A 5520-nucleotide genomic window follows, 5' to 3' on the forward strand; every position below is an offset into this window, starting at 1 on the left:
CTTTCGTTTTCAATCTTCAAAATTAAGTGATACTAAATTAATTTTTAAAAAAACCAGGGCAAAATTAAATTAAATTAAAAAAATACAAGGACCATTTACAAGGACCATTGTCACCAGGGCATAGTTCTAGTATATTTTTTCTAGTGTTTAAATAAGAGAACTTATATACATAATTTCTTGTGTATATTTAAAACAAAAACACAATGTTCTGTGATATATAATCCTTTACTTTTACTTTTATGTCATTCAAACCCTGAAAAATTTTCAAGTACATATTCCAATCCCTATATTTTTAATTCAAAGCACGTTGACTTACATATTATATTCTGAGTTATATATGAAACTGACTGGTTTTTTACAATATTCCTCACAGGCATTTGATTTTGGCAATACAGAAATGCATCGATAAGAATTGAGATATACATACAAAAAATTGAACAATTAGGAAATAATTAATAATAAATAAATGATCCATAAGTAAAATGGGAGCTTATGGTCAATTTTTATGTTATTTTTTTTCTGTGTTTTAGGGAAGGGTCTACAGGGTTAGCAGGGTCTCACTACTAGATCGGACTCATAGTGAGTTTTCTATTTACAGCCTCCCAAGTGCTGGGATTAGAGGCGCATGCCACCATGCCCAGTCTCAATTGCTGTCTCAGCCTGCCTTGTGGGAGGGCAAGCAAATTTTTTATCTTAAAAACAAAAGCACTTAATATAATTGTAGTTATTTTTTCCTATCTTATACAGTATAACTTTATACTTACAACAAAGTAAATTTTATTTTTAAGCAAATAAAGTACAACAAAAAATCTGTTCCACTTTCTGAATTAAAAATTATACAGTAAAATCCTTTCCAAAAAGTTTTCAACATAATATATAATACAGCAATGTAATACATAGGACCTTAAGAGTGTGCTCAACAAGCTTTCACAGGTGTAATGAGAAAGGAATGTCAATGTCACAGGTTAATAATAGTACTGAAAGTAATTTTGAAAGAACTATTCATCACCAATTATCACTAGTTTCACAGCAAATTTTATCCTAAAGATATTCATCGGTTGACTGAAAACCACATGGTTGGGTTTTTTTGTTTTTGCTTTTGTTTTGTTTTTTTTATTTTTTTCCAAATTAATCAGAAGATAGGCAAAGCCAAACAACCTCAGTTCATTCCACAGACTAGCAAAAATATCACTTTCTTTGTCAGTTTACACTTTTTAAATCACATTTAAATGCAAATAAATCTTAACCATCCCTGATACTTGTAAGAACTAATGAAATTTGAACCTTACTATATGGTCTCAACATAGACACTTCTCTATGGTGACATCACAACTGATATTAACTCAAAATGGTGATTTCTCTGAAAGTTGTTCTGCTAATCACTCCTACTTCCTGCATGCTAGCACTGTTTAAGGGAGAGTATTCTGAGACTAGAGTTCCCTGCCTGTGTACCCATGAGGTCTCTGTTCCACCTGTTGTCTTAGTGAACTTACAAATAACTACTCTTATGTCTACTGATAAATTTTAGGATCCTCCTCACTATTCTCAAATAAAGTAAGGAAAGAAAGTAAGTTTCCTAAAAGAAACAATGTGTTAGCACCGGTAAAAGAGTCACAAGAATGCCAAAACTTTGGATTCATAAACTTTGAGGATGATTATGGAACATACAATGTAAATGAGTTTAAACAGAGCAGGGACCGGGGATCAAATTCCCTGGCCTGCTGTACCAGCCCTGCCCGTGGGGCGAGCTGAGATGGCAAATGAGCACTTGGGAGGCTGTAAACAGGAGAATCACTATGAGTCCCATCTAGTAGTGAGACCCTGAACACCCTATAGACCCTTCCCTAAAATACAGGAAAAAAATTAAACAGAAAGGAAGAACTAATAGATATATAACAGTCTTGTTTCTTTTTTTTCCAGAGACTGAAAATTTTATTATGAAAATCTCTTTAAAAACACATACTCTTTAAAAACAACCACCTCAATCGGGGAGAAACACTTGATTTTCTGCACACTATTTGATCAAAGTGAGTTTAGCTATACTAGGGTGCTGGAAACTGTCATCAAGTAACAGACCCAACTTTTGTTTTCCTTTTTGGATTAAAAGTGCCGATGATTCCTTCTGAGGAATTTCCAGCTCTAGACATTGAGTGTGTTGTCCTGACATCAAAAATGCATCAGGGATGTGTTTGTGTTCATGTTAAGACATGAGGATCTTTCCATATTCTTGTCCTTCATGCAGTGTATGTGGAATACATTTATAAAATTTTAGTAAAGAGTGGGACAGTGGGTATCCATGGGAGATTCTGAGGAATAGCTGCTGAGTGGTTACTTTTAACCATGATCAAAAAATGCACAAACTGTACAGCAGATCCAATCATTTGCAAACATGACAGTGTTGTTTCCAAGAAGCATATAACTAGTAGATTAAATCCATTTAAGGAGGGAAGGGTTTACGTGGTATTGATTAACTGTAGTGAGAAGTTGATTTATTAGGTCTTCCCTTAATTTCTTGTAGAATTCAGCAGTAAACTCATCAGGTTCTGGACTTTTCTTTGTTGGTAGATTTAACTTGCATCCTGAATTTCATTGACTGGTATTGATTTATTTGGGATATTTATGCTGCTTGATTCAGTTTTGTTACTTAATATGCATCTAGGCATCCATACAATTCTGTGTTTTCTATTTTATTGGAATACTAGTACTCAAAGTAGGCATACTTCATAGTTTCTAATTTTTCACGATCCATTATGTTACTCATTTTGTTCCTAACTGCATGGATTTGAGCTTTTTATCATTAAGGCTAGCTAAGAGTCTGTTTTATTTAATCTTTCAACAAACCACCTCTTTGATTCATTGATTCTTTGTATTGCATTCTTAGTTTCCATTGAATTAATTTCTCCTCTGAACTTTATAGGTTCTCCCCTCACATGAACTTGGGTGTGGCCTGCTCTTCTTATTCTAGAAGCGTGAGGTCCAACGTTAAGGTTTCTGTTTGAGTTTGTTCTGTTTTCCTGATATGAGTATTCACTGCTACAAATTTCCCTCGCAGTACAGTTTTCACATTTGCTGCTGTTGTGATATGTTATACTGGCATTACAGTTTAATTGTAAAAATGTTTTTCTTCTTTAGCTTTATCTGTGAAATGTTGGTTGTTCTGAAAGTTATTATTAATTTACATATGTTTATGTAGTTCTTGTGTTGTCTTCTGTCTTTGAGTTTCAACTTCATTGCACTGTGTTCAAATAATTTCAAGGACTAATTTCAATTACTTTGCATTGACTTAAGTATTTCCTAATATGTATTCTATTTTGAAGAAAATATTGGGTGCAGCATAGAAAAATGTGCATTCTGATGTTATAGGTTGCAATATTCTGTAATATTATGTTCAGTGGTGGAATATTAACTTGTGAAAACATTTGTTTCAGGTATTATTCATTGTTGATTTTTTTCTAGTTAATTTCTCTGTTTTTGATAGTGGGGCATGCATATATTGAAATATGATCATATTAGCGGTTACTTAAATTTTCATTTTCATTACTATTTGTTTTGTATAGTTAATTGTACTGGTATTTGTTGCATATATATTTGTGATTGTTATCTCTTAATCTTTCATTCTCCCTTTAAAATAATGGGTTCATTTCAGTAAGGTCACTGCTCCAAAAAATGAGGTGAAGTACATGAATATAAAACAAGACAGACAAAGTTATGAGATTGGCAGCCCACACTCTCTGGAGCTGAAGCCCCAATTACAGTTTTTGCCAGCCTTCTTACAATTCTCTAACATAAAAGAGAAATAAAGGAATGTGACTGAAGATTAAGATTAGTGATGACATTATTGTTTAACTCTCCAAGGAGTTATACATTTTCCTTCCTAGCCTTTATGTTTTGCTTCAACATGTCTTACCAAAGCATCTGTTGCTGTCCCAGAACAATTCCACTGGGACTAAGTTTTCATTTCCTCTTGCACAATACTTTTGCAAGATTTCCTCCAGAACAGTCACGTAGACTAGCACAGTTCAAAAATCACTGGAGTTTTAAGAGGTTATACAGTGTAAGGTAAACTATTAAATGTATTTCAAATTTCCTCTTTAATAAGTGTTGCTGAAAAAAAAATGGCTTCCAAACTACAAAAAATAAAAACACCTCAAATTAAACCCATGCCTTTCATTATGCTCTAAACTAAAATGAAAATAGATCAAAGATATAATTATTGAAAAAGAAACACTTGGGGCTGGAGAGATGGCTCAGTGGTCTAAAGCACCTACTTAGAACAAGCTTGGCAAGGCATCGGGGACCACGGTTCAATCCCCCAGCACCACATGCCAGCCAGCCCCGCCCCCTGGTGGGCTGAGCTGGTCTCTCTCTCTCTCTCTCTCTCTCTCTCTCTCTCTCAAATAAATAAATAAATAAAAATTAAAAAAAAATGAAAAAAGAAAAAGAAACACTAAATGTGTTGGAACATAGAATAGGTAGAACTCTTTGGAATATTGGAGTAAGCAAAGACAGCCTGAACTTTGCTGGAATTAAAGGTGCAGTTATGATAGGATAATCCACTAATCCAGCTTCCTTGTAGGAGGAATCATCATGGATATGGGCTCTGTCTGCCCACTATATCTACCAACGACACATTTTTTTCATTTTGACTTTTGACTTTTTGTTTTTATTTGACTTCCATTTTTTGTTATTTATTTATTTATTATATTATTTTTTTTTTGGCTGAACTGAGGATTGAACTCAGGCCCTTGCATTTGCCAAGGAAGCACTTATTCCACTGAGCCATCTCCTTGGCTCCTTTTATTTGCCTTCTTTACTTTGATAGTTCTTGCTTTTATATTAGTGTGAGTATTGTCTACAGATTTTCTTGTTATTACAATCTTGTTATTACAATTTTGTTCTTTTTATGACTTCTCTGTTTCTTTGCTGTCTTCACCAGTGTCCTGGAGTTTGTATAACTTTGCTTTGTCTCAATTGTTTGCTTTTGATCTCTTCTTTTTTTATTTCTCTATGTGGCTCCTAATCTTTTAAATTTTCTCCCTTCTTGGTAAAATCAACAAATATTTTTGATACAGGGTTTTGCTATGTAGTCCAGTCTGGCTTTGAACAACTTGTGATCCTCATACACCTGTCTCTTGAGTGCTGGAATTAGAGGCATGCGTCTCCATGTCTGATAAATTTGCCATATCGATGCATATTTATTGTTTACAACTTTATGGATAGTTCCAGATTTTATTATAGAAACAGAAACCTCATTCATATAGTTAAAGTTAGCCAATTAGTAGTTACCACAGTTCGTCATTTTCTAGGTTGTGTTTGATGCTTTTGTTAGTGTTGTTTGTACAATTTTATCCAAGTTGACAAAATTGTCTCAAACATCTGTTCTTCCTAAATTGTTAAGATTGGGATTACCTAAAGGTAATACACAATGTTATAGGCCAATGCCAAAGAACTAGGGGTTGGGCCAAGAGAACAGCAATTTATCCCCAATAAAATGAAGAGGTAGGCTTATGAAATAGACTC

The sequence above is a fragment of the Octodon degus genome, unplaced genomic scaffold (genome assembly GCF_000260255.1).
Source record: "Octodon degus isolate 3935 unplaced genomic scaffold, OctDeg1.0 scaffold00206, whole genome shotgun sequence".
Classification (NCBI taxonomy): domain Eukaryota; kingdom Metazoa; phylum Chordata; class Mammalia; order Rodentia; family Octodontidae; genus Octodon; species Octodon degus.